We start from the raw sequence: 16,815 nt of genomic DNA, 5'->3' as shown, positions 1-16,815 counted from the left end.
TTCTATAACCGAAGCTGAAAGGTGTGAGTTATAATCTCCGACACCAGCGCTATTGCAGGTTTCATTGGTATGATTAGGTAGGTGCTGAATACTAACACGATTGTTCAGCTTTGAAACTTACATCATTTATAATAATTTGATATCTTTTGCCATCAACAGTATTTCAAAAGAACTTAAATCTGACGAGCCACCATTAATGAATTGATCTGTAGCGCTAACTACTCTATCGTTAATCATTTAGTTATTTAAGTCGAATCTATCATTTGGTAACGTTATCCGTTTTACGTTTAACAGGAACACGTGTCGTAAGTGAACTTTCAAGTTACCCGTGTCATTAGATATTAGATAGGTCATACAGGAAAGATCGGTATCAAAGCAGTACAAACATTTAAGGTTAGGCTTTCCGTAACTCTTTTTTTTTCCAAATTCCTCTCCTGTGCCAACCTCTCCATCTCAGAGTAGCACTTGAAACCTATGTCCTCAATTACTTGCTGTATGTATCCAGTCTCTGTCTTCCTCTATTGTTTTTACTCTCTGCAGCTCCCTCTAGTACCATGGAGGTCATTTCCTGATGTCTTAACAGGTGTTCTATCAACCTATCCCTTCTTCTTGTCAGTCCTTTCCACATATTCCTTTGCTTGCAGATTCTGCGCAAGAATTTCTCATCCCTTACCTTACCAGACTACCTCATTTTCAACATTGGTCTGTAGCACAATATCTCAAGTGCTTAGATTCTCTTCTGAATCCGGTTTTCCCACAGTCCATGTTTCATTACCATACAATGCTATGCTCCAGAAGTACATTCTCAGAAATTTCTTCCTCAAATCAGTGTAGTCTTCTGTTGGCAGGAATGCCCTTTTTGCAGTGCTACTCGGCTTTTGATGTCATCCATGCTGCGTCCGTCATTGGTTATTTTGCTGCCTAGATAGCAGAATTCCTAAATTTCATCTACTTCGTGCCCATCAATCCTAATGTTAAGTTTTTCGCTGTTCTCATTTCTGCTACTTCTAATTACTTTCGCCTTTCTTCGATTTACTCTGAATCCATATTCTGTACACATTTGACTGTCTATTCCATTAAATCATTACTTCTTCGATGTGTAGATTGAACTGTAGGGGAAAGACCACATCTCTGTCTTACACACTTTTTAATCCAAGCACTTCGTCTTGGTCTTCCACTTTGATTGTTCCCTCTTGGCTCTTGTACATGCTTTACGTTACTCATCTCTCCATACAGTTTACCGCTCTTTTCTTCAGAATTTCGAACATCTTGCAACATTTGACATTGTCGAACACTTTCCCCAAATTGAAATATGCTGTGAACGTGTCTTGATTTTTCAATAGCATTGCTTCCGTTATCACTTGTTTATGTCGAATAAAACTATATGTTTACTATTGCCAACCATTGCTCTTTTATATCCACAACGCGTTTCAAAGGCTTAAACGTCCATCATCAAATGGATTTATATGCATTAATAAAACATAAATCCACCTAATTGATGAGGTTTAAGCCTTTGAAACGCGTTGTGGATATAAATAAACAGCGACTAGTTGCAGTAAATTTGTTTCATTCGCCTACAAGCAAATAATAAGGATGTAATTCCACTGGCCATTGTTAACATAATTAACAGTTACGTATGTTATGATTTAAGCAAGCTAGTACGAAATGGAAGACACTATCAGACTGAAATTAATTTCTGAACGGATGTCTTCCTCAATTCTTTCATGACGCATTGTCAAAGATAAAAAAAAACACACTGGATACCTTCCCAGAAAGAGCTATTTCAGAGGCATGGTAAACAACCAAGCAAAATTTTATGGACATTGATTACAAATACACTAATACCCATTAAAACTACAACACTAAGGAGGATAGCATCAAACAAAACCTTACTTATTGAGCGCATAGAATATAGTGAGAGGAATGAATAATTTAATTTAGTGATGATTTGGGAATAAACAGGATGCGAAATTCAGTACACAAAGCTGTGATGTTTGGCAGTAAATGGTCCTATCCGTATAGGCATTGATTCGAACTGAGCAACCCATCTCCGGAAGTCCGCAATGGAGAGAGAACCGAAGTCTGAGCTGGTCAGGACAAGAGTCAAACACAGTCTGCATCAAGGTCTGTATCAAGATAGCATCGACTACACGCAGTCACGTATTTTGGTCCTGATATTCCACGGAGACCACTCGCCATGTACGGGGATAATGCCATTGGTCTGATCAAAGCAAAACACTGGTTCTCGTTTTAAGGAGACTCGTTCTGACATTGATGCCTCTCCACAATCAGGAAGACCTTCATGGTTTGATAAAGATTGTTTAAATGCATTAATCCATAATGATTCATGTCAGTGTACTCGAGGACCGGCAAATGTGATGAACTGTGATCATTCCTCCATCGTGCAACATTTGCATGCACTGAGGAAGCTTCAAAAATCGGGTGTATGGCTACCGCACTCTCTAAGCGAAAATCAAAAAAATCTGCGTATGGTCATACGTGCATTTCTGCGTCTTCGTCATCAATTGGCTTGTGAACAACACCGACCATTCCGTCACCTGTATCGTTACTGGTGACGATAAATTGTGTCTCTATGTTAACATTTGAAAAGGAAGGGAATAGTTGGGCCCGAACAAAGCAGGAACACCCCGTACAAAGACCCGCAAGCATCCACAAAAAATAATGTTGTGCTTCTGGTGGAACACCGACGATGGTGTGTACTACGAATTCCTTCCGAGAGGTGGAACCATCGCTGCTGACATTTATTTGTAACAACAGGCACAGATTGCACACGCAATCCAGGTACAACGACCGGGAAGACTGCATGATGTGGTGCTGCTCCACGGTAATGTCCCATGCTTTCTGCTAGAGTGAGAGAAAGCACTATATAGGAATTGGACTGTTAAGTCATTTCGCACCCACCTTGTTCACCTGATCTGGGGCCCTTAGAATTTCACATTTTCTGCTCCTTATCGAACAACTTTCAAGGCACCTCCTTTCTGGATAAAAATACGCAGCGAACATGGCTCACATGGAATTGGGGGCATTTCCAACAGAGTACTAAAAGCTTGTTTCCAACAAATAAGTAGGATTCTCAGCCACATATGTAGTAGCTCACTGAAACAGGGAATATTTCCAGATAGACTTAAATATGCTATTGTTAAACCATTGCATGAAAAAGGGGATAAATCTGATGCTAACAACTACCGCCCAGTCTCAATTTGACAGCTTTATCCAAATTCTTGAAAAAGTAATGTATTCAAGAGTAGCATCACATATTGGTAAACATGAAGTACTAACAAAATGTAAATTTGGTTTTCAGAAAGGCTTTTCAACAGATAATGCTATATGTTGTGTTGGCAGAAGAGCCAACACCGTGTTACAAGAGGAGGCCGAAAAGCACGCGTTTTAGCTCACGCAGTCTGGCGTGAGGAGGGAAGAACTTTACTGACGTGAGGTCTGGAACATGATAAGGGAGGAGAATTCAGAAAGCGGACTTAATTAGTTTCATACTTAACTTTAACCCATTATTGATGAACGTCGCTTTTGACGGTACGATTCACAATATTGTCTGTTCAGAAACGGTTAGGTTCAGCTACTTATGCTATTAGGGTTACTGCAAATTTTGGTGATAAACATATCAGTAAATTAGCCTACTAATTACTGAATATGGCGCCTTGCTAGGTCGTAGCAAAATACGTAGCTGAAGGCCATGCTAAACTATTGTCTCTGCAAATGAGAGCGTACGTAGTGAGTGAACCATCGCTAGCGAAGTCGGCTGTACAACTGGGGTCGAGTGCTAGGAAGTCTCTCTAGACTAGACCTGCCGTGTGGCGGCGGTGATAGAGGCGACACGCGGGTCCGACGTATACTAACGGACCGCGGCCTATTTAAAGGCTACCACCTAGCAAGTGTGGCGTCTGGCGGTGACACCACACTATATGTGCTTTCACTGATCAAATATTAAATTCAATGAACATCACCCATTGGGATACTTTGTGATCTATCAAAGGCTTTTGATTGTGTGAATCATGAAATTCTTCTAGATAAGCTTAAGTATTGTGGTATGAGTGAGACAGTGCCCAAATGGTTTAATTCATTCTTAAGTGGAAGGATGCAGAAGGCTGAAATTAACAGTACAGATAGTCTACAAAAACCAGCAGTGTCCTCTAACTGGGGAGGTATCAAGAATGGTGTCCCACAGGGTTCAGTCTTGGGTCCCTTATTGTTATTAATATATATTAACGACTTGCCACTCTGTATTCATGAAGATACAAAGTTAGTTCTTTTTACTGATGATACAAGTATGGTAATTACACGCAAGTAGCAAGAATCATCTGAGGAAATTGCAAATAATGTCTTTCAGGAAATTATTAAGTGGTTCTCTGCAAATGGACTGTCACTAAATTTTGAGAAAACTCAGTTTACACAATTCTGTACAGTAAATGGCATAACACCATTGATAAATATGGACTGTGAACGGAAGTCTGTTTCTGAGGTAGAATACTCAAAATTTCTGGGTGTGTGCATTCATGAGAAATTGAATTGGAAGGAACACATCGATGATCTGTTGAAACGGTTAGGTTCAGCAACTTATGCTATTAGGATTACTGCAAATTTTGGTGACAAACATATCAGTAAATTAGCCTACTATGCCTATTTTCATTCACTGCTTTCGTACGGCATAATATTTTGAGGTAATTCATCATTAAGAGAGAAAGTATTCATTGCACAAAAGCATGTAATGAGAATAACAGCTGGAGCCCGCCCAAGATCACCTTGTAGATATTTATTTAAGGAACTCGGGATATTCACAGTACATTCACAATACATATATTCACTTATGAAATTTGTCATTAATAACTCATCCCAACTCAAAAATAACAGCGAAGTGCATAGCTTCAACCATGAAGGTAACTTTACCACAGAAAGGGGTGAATTACACTGCGACAAAAAGTCTTTGGTCATTTCCCAAATCGTATTAAAAGTCTGACAGACAGTCAACCAATATTTAAAACCAAATTAAAAGAATTTCTAAATGACAACTCCTTCTACTCAATAGATGAATCCTTAGATAGGAAGTAGTAAGTGTAAAAAAATTAATTAATTAGTTAATTAATTATTTTGTGTAAAGAAAACTTATGTTAAAGTGACACGTTCCACATCATTACGAAATGACGTATTCATGATCTATGGAACAAGGATTAATGTTTGTATGTATGTATGTACGTACGAGTTCCTCGCCTCAAAATCACATGTCGCTGAATCGAAAAGTTGCCCCTGCGTTTCCAGACTGTTGTAAATAGTGAAGGAGAATATATTGGCTCTAAGCACTATGCGGCTTAACTTGTGAGGTCATCAGTCGCCTAGAACTTAGAACTAATTAAACCTAACTAACCGAAGGATATCACACACATCCATGCCCGAGGCAGGATTCGAACCTGCGACCGTAGCGGTCGCTCGGTTCCAGACTGTAGCGCCTAGAACCGCACGGCCACTCCGGCCGGCAAGGAGAATATATTATTGAGGACTGAAGTCTCTGTTATCCGAATTTGTTGTGTTTATTAAACACATGGCAAAACGTTTCAGACTCATTCGCGAATCCAATATATACTAGGCTACAACCAAAATGTCTTTTGTAGAGTTTGTAATGAAATGTAATGACAAAAAACAGTCGAGATAACTTCCTAGGTGATAACCATAAACAAAGATAAATGTAAGTGTAAATAAATGTAAGTGTCTGTGTGGGTAGTTACCTTGCAGCAAACGAGCCCGTTTCTTGACTCAAAGTACGTGAAGTGGCTGTATGATCTTGCACGGACTGGTGAACATTATAGCAGTCAAGTAAGACGCTAGCCGTGCCGGGCCTTTGAGATGCTACTTAATGTCCATTATGGCTATTCTGAACTCGCCGGCTCAATACTCGGATGACGGTTGTGGCACCCAGATTACTGGAAAGATACGAAAGACCAACTCACTGGTAGACGTTCCTCCTTCTGACGCAAGGAATGACACAATCTTCTCACAAACAACCGAAATGTAAGAGTCTTCAGAGTCAAAAAAGTTGTGAAGATGGCCGTACAGAGTTTTAAGCCGCGGCCAGCCGCGCAGAGGGTAAGCATTGGGACACTGTTGCTGCTGGCGCCGCTGAGTTCCTGGAACTGCTGGGACGCAGAGATGGATGGCCCGCGAGGGCTGTCCGGAAAGAGTTTGCATGTCGGCCTTGGCCCCCGGTAAGTCTGAGTAATGGCTCCTTTCGGCCCCGCGGGACCTGCCTGAGTTATGGGGCAAGTAGCGCCGTGTGCCTCTTGCCAGAAACGAATAAGAATTCCTATAAACTTCACGGGACAAAGAAAATTCTGCGTTCCACACTTCTTTCACACATTTCTGTGAAACAATTTCCTGTACGTAATTTCATCTTTTCGTTACCAGTGCATACCGTGCTCTGACGCATAACTGCTGTTACTATGGTGTTCAGTCCGAAGACTGGTTTATTGCATCTCTTCACACTGGCCCTACTTGTGCCAGTCTCTTTGTCTCCGAATAACAACTGCAGCTTACAACCTTCTGAATCTGCTTTCTGTGTTCATCTCTTGATCTCCCTCTAGGATTATCTCCCCCCCCCCCCCCCCCACACACACACACTGTCCTGTGATCCCATGATGTCTCAGAGTATGTCCTGTCAACCGATCCCATCTTCTAGTTAGATTGTGCCATAAATTTCTTTTCTCCCCAATTCTATTCAGAGCCTCCACATTAGTTGCTTTACTACCTATCTAATCTTCAGCATTCTTCTGGAACACCAGTTTTCAAAAGCTGCTATTCTCTTCTTTTTTTCTAAACCGTTTATCGTCCATGTTTCACTTCCATACATGGCTACACTCTATACATATACTTTCTGAAAAGACTGCCTGACACTTTAACCTATATTCCAAGTTAACAGATTTTTTTCTTCAGAAACGCTTTTCTTGCAATTCCTAATCTTAATTTTATATCATTTCTACTTCGGCCGTCATCAGTTATTTTGTTGCCCACATAGCAAAACGAATCTCTTTTTCCTAATTCCGTCCCTCGTAACCTGATGTCATTCGACTACATTCCACTACCCTCGCTTTACTTCTGTTGCCGCTGATCTTATAACCTCTCTTCAATAAACTATCCATTCTGTCTATTGCACTTCCAAGTCCTTTGGTGACTCTGACGGAATTACGTATCATCAGCAAATCTCGCTTCTCCCTAAACGTTGATTTCTTCTCCTAAATTCCCTTTGGTTTCCTCTACTGCTTGCTCAGTGTGAATATTGAATAACATCGGAGACACGCTACAAACCAGGGCCACTCCCTTTTGGTCTACTGCCCTTCAGTTTCATGTACTTGGATTCTTAAAACTCCCGTCTGTTTTTTGTACAACCTATACAAATTTTCGCTCCAAATATTTTATTGCTATTACCTTCAGAATTTCAAACAGTGGATTCTACTCAATATGGCCAAAAGCTTTCTCCAAGTCTGTAGATGCTACGAACGTAGATTTGCCATCCTTGTACCTGAATTTCAAGAACACTGGAGCACGATGGTGTCTGTGGTTGACTGTTTTCGGTAAATGTCAAAAACGAAAGTGCTGACACTTAATAAGATTAAAAGGTCAAGGTAAGGAAGTGTGCCGTTAACACTGTGTTCGACTGTAAACTGAATACCGTACTGTTGCAAATTCAAGTGGGCAAGCAGGGAACCGCAAAACTCTTTGTTACCTTTACATGTTAAGAGAATGACAGCAACGTAACTAAACCAACAAGTGGTTTCTTCACAGTATAATAGGCGTTGTTGCCCAAAATCGGGTTAAAACTAAGATAGAAAAATGTTTGCCAGGCATTAAGAGAATGGAGAACACATTGCTGGTCCCTGTTTTTAAATTTAAAAAAAAGAAACAGCAAACTTGAACTACTATCAAGAACACATCCTAAAAATATAAACGTAGGCTTCTGCGGCCATTGTAACAGTGAGTAAAATTTTTCTGGGTTTGTGACCGCATTGTCTATATGTAAAACTACCGACGTTTCGGTTACTGTTTCAAGTGATTTTGTTCAGGGTGTTTACAAAAACAAAAACAAAAAACGTTCTGAAAAAGATCAATTGCCACAATGTGACCGAAACGTCAGTAGTTTTACGTATTGACAATACTGTCGCAAATCCAGAAATATTGTATTGAGAATTACTAAGAAGATCATATTTAATTATTCCATCAAGTGGAAGATTGCTGTGAATGTGCAGATTTTCAGCAGTAACATTGTAGACTACCCCTTAGGTACATAGGTACATACGTTTTTAATTAAAGATGCTATGTTGGCGACAGTGGTAATGTTCAGGTCGTTTAGCATGGAAATTAGATGTGCTCTTGAGTAATGAAAAATCGTTGTTGTTGTGGTCTTCAGTCCTGAGACTGGTTTGATGCAGCTCTCCATGCTACTCTATCCTGTGCTAGCTTCTTCATCTCCCAATATCTACTGCAGCCTACATCCGTCTGAATCTGCTTAGTGTATTCATCTCTTGGTCTCCCTCTACTATTTTTACCCTCCACGTTGCCCTCCAATACTAAATTGGTGATCCCGTGATGCCTCAGAACATGTCCTACCAACCGATCCCTTCTTCTAGTCGAGTTGTGCCACAAACTTCTCTTCTCCCCATTCCTATTCAGTACTTCCTGATTAGTTATGTGATCTACCCATCTAATCTTCAGCATTCTTCTGTAGCACGACATTTCGAAAGCTTCTATTCTCTTCTTGTCTAAACTATTTATCGTCCATGTTTCACTTCCATACACGGCTACACTCCATACAAATACTTTCAGAAACGACCTCCTGACGCTTAAATCTATACTCGATGTTAACAAATTTCTCTTCTTCAGAAACACTTTCCTTGCCTTTGATAGTCTACATTTTATATCCTTCGACCATCATCAGTAATTTTGCTCCCCAAATAGCAAAAATCCTTTACTGCTTTAAGTGTCTGATTTCCTAATCTAATTCCCTCAGCATCACCCGACTTAATTCGACTACATTCCATTATCCTCGTTTTGCTTTTGTTGATGTTCAAGTTATATCCTCCTTTCAAGACACTATCCATTCCCTTCAACTGCTCTTCCAAGTCCTTTACTGTCTCGGACAGAATTACAATATCATCGGCGAACCTCAAAATTTTTATTTCTTCTCCATGGATTTTAAGATCTACTCCGAATTTTTCTTTTGTTTCCTTCACTGCTTGCTCAATATATAGATTGAATAACATCGGGGAGAGACTACAACCCGGTCTCACTCCCTTCCCAACCACTGCTTCCCTTTCATGTCTCTCGACTCTTGTACCTGCCATCTAGTTTCTGTGCAAATTGTAAATAGCTTTTCGCTCCCTGTATTTTACCCTTGCCACCTTCAGAAATTGAAAGAGAGTAATCCAGTCAACATTGTCGAAAGCTTTCTCTAAGTCTACAAATGCTAGAAACGTAGGTTTGCCTTTCCTTAATCTAGCTTCTAAGATAAGGCGTAGGGTCAGTATTGCCTCACGTGTTCCGATATTTCTACGGAATCCAAACTGATCTTCCCCGAGGTCGGCTTCTACTAGTGTTTCCATTCGTCTGTAAAGAATTCGCGTCAGTATTTTGCACCCGTGACTTATTAAAATGATAGTTCTGTAATTTTCACACCTGCTTTCTATGGGATTGGAATTATGATATTCTCCTTGAAGTCTGTTGGTATTTCGCCGGTCTCATACATCTTGCTCACCAGATGGTAAGAGTTTTGTCAGGACTGGCTCTCCCAAGGCTGTCAGTAGTTCTAAAGGATTGTTGTCTACTCCCGGGGCCTTCTTTCGACTTAGGTCTTTCACTGCTCTGTCAAATTCTTCACGCAGTATCATATCTCCCATTTCATCTGCATTTACATCCTCTTCCATTTCCATAATATTGTCCTCAGGAACATCGTCCTTTATAGACCCTCTATATACTCCTTCCACCTTTCTGCTTTCCCTTCTTTGCTTAGAACTGGGTTTCCGTCTGAGCTCTTGATATTCATACAAATGGTTCTCTTTTCTCCAGAGGTCTCTTTAATTTTCCTGTAGGCTGTATCTATCTTATCCCTCATCAGATAGGCCTCTTCATCTTTACATCTGTCCTCTAGCCATCCCTGCTTAGCCATTTTACACTTCCTGTCAATCTCATTTTTGAGACGATTGTATTCCTTTTTGCCTGCTTCATTTACTGCATTTTTATATATTCTCCTTTCTTCTGTTAAATTCAGTATTTCTTCTGTTACCCAAGGATTTCTAGTAGCCTTCGTCTTTTTACCTATTTGATCCTCTGCTACCTTTACTACTTCATCCGTCAAAGCTACCCATTCTTCTTCTATTGTATTTCTTTTCCCCATTCTTGTCAATTGTTCCCTTATGCTCTCCCTGAAACTCTGTACAACCTCTGGTTTAGTCAGTTTATACAGGTCCCATCTCCTTAAATTCCCACCTTTTTGCAGTTTCTTCAGTTTTAATCTACAGTCCATAACCAATAGATTGTTGTCAGAGTCCACATCTGCCCCTGGAAATGTCTTGCAATTTAATACCTGGTTCCTAAATCTCTGTCTTACCGTTATATAATCTATCTGAAACCTGTATCTCCAGGCTTCATCCATGTATACAACCTTCTTTCATGATTCTTGAACCAAGTGTTAGCTATGATTAAGTTGTGCTCTGTGCAAAATTCTACCAGGCGGCTTCCTCTTGCATTTCTTACCCCCAATCCATATTCACCTACTACGTTTCCTTCTCTCCCTTTTCCTACCGACGAATTCCAGTCACCCATGACTATTAAATTTTCGTCCCCCTTCACTATCTGAATAGTTTCTTTTATTTCTTCGTACATTTCTTCAATTTCTTCGTCATGTGCAGAGCTAGTTGGCATATAAACTTGTACTACTGTGGTAGGCATGGGCTTCGTATCTATCTTGGCCACAATAATGCGTTCACTATGCTGTTTGTAGTAGCTTACCCGCATTCCTTTTTTCCTATTCATTATTAAACCTACTACTGCATTAACTCTATTTGAGTTTCTATTTATAACCCTGTATTCACCTGACCAAATGTCTTGTTCCTCCTGCCACCGAACTTCACTAATTCCCACTATATCTAACTTTAACCTATCCATTTCCCTTTTTAAATTTTCTAACCTACCTGCCCGATTAAGGGATCTGACATTCCACGCTCCGATCCGTAGAACGCCAGTTTTCTTTCTCAATGAAAAACTAGATGAGTGTTTATAATACTTGTTGATGTAATTGGCTATCGGCTTTTCTGCCTGCACCATTTCTGGCGTTGACGATGTGACACGCCGGATGACCTGTCTTAGGCAACCTAATAACCTCTCTTAATTTGGTTGCTTATGGGTTCATACGTATGGGAGATCTCTCTGAAAAGATGTGGCAAGGGATGAAGTTGACTTTACGTATTTCTTCAGCTGGGCCAAAGCATTAAAGTAGGATCGAATCTATAAGTAGTACCATCGAAAAATCCTGTCATTTGGCTATGTATTCATCCCATTTCATAATAATCCTGGTTTTATCCTTATCTGCCCCAATTGTGATCATCTAGTTTTTTTTATTAACGGTGTGATGAGCTGCGTTTTCCGAAATTGACTCCGGATAGCCATGTGAACCAACCACTTGCATTGAAGGTGTCTCCGTATTACTTTACGAAATTTAATGGCCATTATATTCCTTTGGGCAGTTGAGCATAGAACGCTATCGATGGCAGTTAAGGAGGGAGCTACGGAATAATCAATCTGCTGTCGGGATAACGACTTAGTGATATTATGAGATACTCCTTTCCCAAGTAGCCGTGTTTCATCAGCGTTGAACCTAATATTAGTTAGGTTGCTACCGAAAGAGCCAGATTTAACGCACTTTGCTGAGTACTGGAAGGACAGGATCCCTTCTTGGATAGTGTAGCTTGTGTAGTCTCTTCTGATGAACCAGCGGTAGTCTATCTATTGACACAGCCATTTACATGCTCACGTACTGCATCAAAGGACTTCATATTAATAGTACCAGCTAACTGTAAGTGTGCCGTATATAGAGATTTATTAGTTCCGTGTTTTTTCGCTGATAACTCGCGGATTTCTATACGTAAACGAAATGTCACAATACGCTTGTCTGAACGAGCTGACATCTTAGAACACTTATTCAGCGTCCTCACAATGTAATCTGGGAAAATATGGTCCACTAATCATATGTTGAATCGGGCATTCATAAAAATTTAAGTAATATAGTACTAAAATTTAAAAACTTGTAAAATGTCTCTCTAGCTACGCTAGGGAACTCTTTACAAAGCCAGATAATGCAATCACCCACAGCTATTGCAGATAATGAAAAGTCTGCTGTTCCTGAATCACATGTTTGTCTAGTTTCTCAGCAAATATGCCTCCGTTGTGGTTGCTCCAACGATACGGTTACCTGTATCGCTGAGGCACGTATGCCGCCCGCCTCGTTAAGGTCCGCGGTTAATCGGGAGAGGAAGTATTAAAGTACCTGTAGCTACAGTACGTTAAATCGTAGTCAAATTTTGACGCTGGATGTGTTTCACGCAGTCACCTCTTGTAACAGTTTTACAGTCCGGCGATTTAGTTCTTTGTGTTTGGGACAGCAGCCAAATACAGCTCTTAGCGAACAATGTTTCTGAAGTTTGTTGTTCGTGTGATACAGGAAGATAATAATTTCAAACAGGACCATACTGGCTTAATATGGGGCTGAATACGACTTTAATTTACAGATACTTCTTAGTTGGGCACCTTAAATTCAAGTAAATAAAATACGAAGCCATTTCACGAGAGCTGGATGCAAAGTGTCATTTGTATTGTGGAGTGGCGATTTATCAGTGGTGATTCTGACCTCCCAATGTGTAACGTGGCAGATGCAACAACATTCTTCAAAAACTGCGATCTGCGAACTGCAGACAGTTGTACTAAAAAGTCTGGCATTACAGTTTTAAAAGCAAAAGCCTATCTCTCGTGAAGCCCATCCATAAACTGCACTGCCCATTGCATTACCAACAGAAAATTGGCTTTATTTACTTAGGATTAGATGTTTTTGTTCCTGTACCCCCGGCGGCCGGTTTTCAAACATTAACTATATGCAGTACCTCGTTCGCCTCACGGACGTAGTCCAACACACACGGTTATTTATTGCTCTAACATTTTTTTAACTATGGTTAAAACAGGACAAGTTTCGTCCTACCCGAGTCGTACAGCTTACAGTCTGAACCTAAGGTAAGAATTCTTATATAATATTTGCAGCTGAAAGTGATCCTGGCAGTGGATAAGAGACTCTGAATGTATTTGTAATGAGAGTGGAGGATTGTTGTCGGCAGAGAAAGACAGGGTCTGTCTGAAGGATATAAAAGAGGAACTTTTTTTGCGAGAGGGAGAGAGAGAGAGAGAGAGACTACAGCACGCAGCTACAGACTACATTAACGGTTTCTGCCGAAATATAACAATTCGTATTGCATGTCCATGTACTAATATGGAGTATTTATGGTGAGGACTCGAAATTAACGGTATAGATGTAATTGTGGACATCGAGTACCGACTGAAGTAATTTCAGGTGTAGAGACATGAGTATTTGTTTCTGTTCTCCCATATCGAGACACTCAAAGTATCAACATCAAATTCGCAATTTGCAAATAATATTCAAAAGATATAATGGTTTTGATGTAAATAAAAATATTAAGATGGTATATACACTTTGATTAATTTTATATATCTGAAAGCATTCGAGACAATGGCTAGTGACGGTGATACTAAATAATATATTTGTGAAAAGGTAATAGGCATAGTCTATGGCATGAGAATCAAGAACTGGGAGAGAAGGACACGCAAGAGGATGAAGAACACAGGAAAAAGTTCGAGTCAGGAAGATATGCAATGAAAAAAAGTTGGTAGATGTAAAAAGAGAACTAGCTATAGAATTACAGAAAGATCAAAAAGAATTTAAGCAAGCTCTGAAAGCTCATTTTACGTGATAGATGTGTTTTATCGGTGGATAGTGTGAGTGTGATCAGTGTTGACTTGCGGTCAGAATAACAAAGAAAAGAATATAAACCAGGGTAGTGATGAGGCATCCCCTCCTTAGAGTTCTGGGGAAGACGAGAACTTGCTACAAGAGGTCGCTACACAGCTAAGAAATAAGTCTGGAAGTTATATGAAATGTTTTGAACGACATCAAGGATGAGTAAATTTTAGTAGCACTTCCGCATCTTCATCCACATGATTACTCAGAAATTCACACTGAAATGCCTGGCAGAGGGTTCTTGAAACTACCTTCAGAGTATTTCTCTACCTTCGATAATAACAGAAGCTGAAGTAATGAATTAAAATATGTATAACAGCTGGGTCTTGAACCTGGGTCTCCCACTCACTAGGCAGATGTGACAGCCACGTAGCAGTAGGCCTATAGCTAACACAGCTGCACGGAGCCGCCTAGTCTAATGCCCTTCCTAGCACCAACTTCAGTTCACAGTTTAAAAAGGGGACATTATGCTGAAGGCGCGAATTGGAGTTTGTATTAGGGAGGGCACTGGTAGTCCATGCACGTTTGTCACCTAAACTGCTATGGTGCTTTAATGGATAGCACATCTGCCTTGTAAGCAGGAGATGTTGGTTCAAGTCCCATCTATAGCACAAATTCTAATTCATTTCTTAAACTTCTCAGCTGTAGCACAAATTTTAATTCATTTCTTGAACTTCTACTTTTATCGAAGATAAAGTTGAGACTCATATGTCCAAAGGAAAATTTCATTGCATCAGATCAATATTTCTTCTATCGTTCCTCTCTCTAACGTAGCATGGGAAAATGAACCCCTAATTCTTTCTGTATGAGCTCTCAGTTCTCTTATTTTATTACGTTGATCATTTCACCCTACGTAGGTTGGTGACAGTAAAATATTTTCACCTTCTGGGTAGAGAGTTTCTGACTGAAATTTTGTGCGTGTATTCTTTGAAGCAGTTTTTTTGAACTTGTGTTCAGGCATTTAGACGTTCTTGATTTTGGTATGATTTTGGGACTTCAACCCAGGAGGTATCTCAGGTTTTCTTAACTAGGCCTTCAACCGTATTGTTTTATTTTTATCCTTGTAAGGCAATGTGTAATTAAGTGGTTCTTAGGAAAATAAAAGTTTGTGTGTTTTGTGAAACTGATAGTACCTGATTACGGTCCCTCTCCACTACCATTACTTGATCCGCTCTATCCTGCGAAACCAGATTTCAGCTTCCTTGTTTAAATGAAGTTTATTCCTCCTCTTACCCTTACCCAAGGTACTCGTTTCATCAAGCGATAAAGTCGTTTGCATACAATCAAATGGTCATACCCAGTGGAAACATATCTGATTAATGAAAGTGTATATTCATCTAGGATATATAGCTTCCGCTGATTGATCCCAGACCCATGACAACTGAACCGTACTGCTTCGTACGATTTGAATTTTGCCCTCATAGTTCGTTCTTCCTATACTCTGATACCCTATTTATTGGCTCTCTAATACTCAAAGGCACGGGCGGACAAGTTCGCGGCACACTCCATCGGTAATGCTGGAATTCAATATGTTGTTTGCCCGCTCTTAGCCTTGATGACAGCTTTCACTCTCGCAGACATACGTTCAGTCAGATGCTGGAAGGTTTTTTGGGAAATGGCAGCCCATTCTTCACGGAGTGCTGCACTGAGGAGAGATATCGATGTCAGTCGGTGAGGCCTGGCACGAAGTCGGCGTTCCAAAACATTCCAACGGTGTTTTATAGGATTCAGGTCAGAACTCTGCGAAGGCCAGTCCATTACGAGCATGTTATTGTAGTGTAACCATTCCGCCACAGGCCGTGCATTATGAACAGGTGTTCGATTGTGTTGAAAGACGCAATCGCCATCCCCTAATTTCTCCTCTATAATGGGAAGCAAGAAGGTGTTAAAACAGTACTGTAGGCTTGTGCTGTGATAGTGCCATGCGAAACAACAATGGGTGCAACTCCCCTCCATGAAAAACAAGACCACACCATAACACCACCGCCTTCGAATTTTACTGTTGGCACTACACACGCTGACAGATGACGTTCACCGGGAATTCGCCATACCCACACCCTGCCATCGAACCGCCACGTGTGTACTGTGATTCGCCACACCACACAACGTTTTTACACTGTTCAGTCGTCCAGTGCTTATGCTCCTTACAACAAGCGAGGCGTGTTTAGCATTTAGCAGCGTGATGTGTGGCTTATGAGCAGCAGCAGACCATAAAATCCAAGGTTTCTCATCTCCCGCCTAACTGTCATAGCACTAGCAGTGGATCCTGATGCAGTTAGGAATTCCTGTGTGATGGTATGGATTGATGTCTGCCTATTACACATTACAACACTGTTCAACTGTCGGCGGTCTCTTCCAGTTAACAGACTAGGTCGGCCAGTACGCTTTTGTGTCCCTTCACGTTTTCACTTCACTATCACATCGAAAACAGTGGACCTAGAGACGTTTAGGAGTGTGGAAATCTCGCATACAGACGTATGGCACAAGTGACACCCAATCACCATACCACGTTCGAAGTTCGTGAGTTCCGCGGAGTGCTCCATTCTGCTCTCTCAAGACTACTGAGGTCACTGATATGGAGTACCTGGCATTAGGTGGCCGCACAATGCGCCTAATATGAAAGACGTATGTTTTTGTGGTTGTCCGGATACTTTTGATCACACACACACACACACACACACACACACACACACACACACACACACACACACACACACACA

The sequence above is a fragment of the Schistocerca serialis genome, chromosome 7 (assembly GCF_023864345.2).
Source record: "Schistocerca serialis cubense isolate TAMUIC-IGC-003099 chromosome 7, iqSchSeri2.2, whole genome shotgun sequence".
NCBI classification, from domain to species: Eukaryota; Metazoa; Arthropoda; class Insecta; order Orthoptera; family Acrididae; genus Schistocerca; species Schistocerca serialis.
This window is presented reverse-complemented; position numbering follows the sequence as displayed.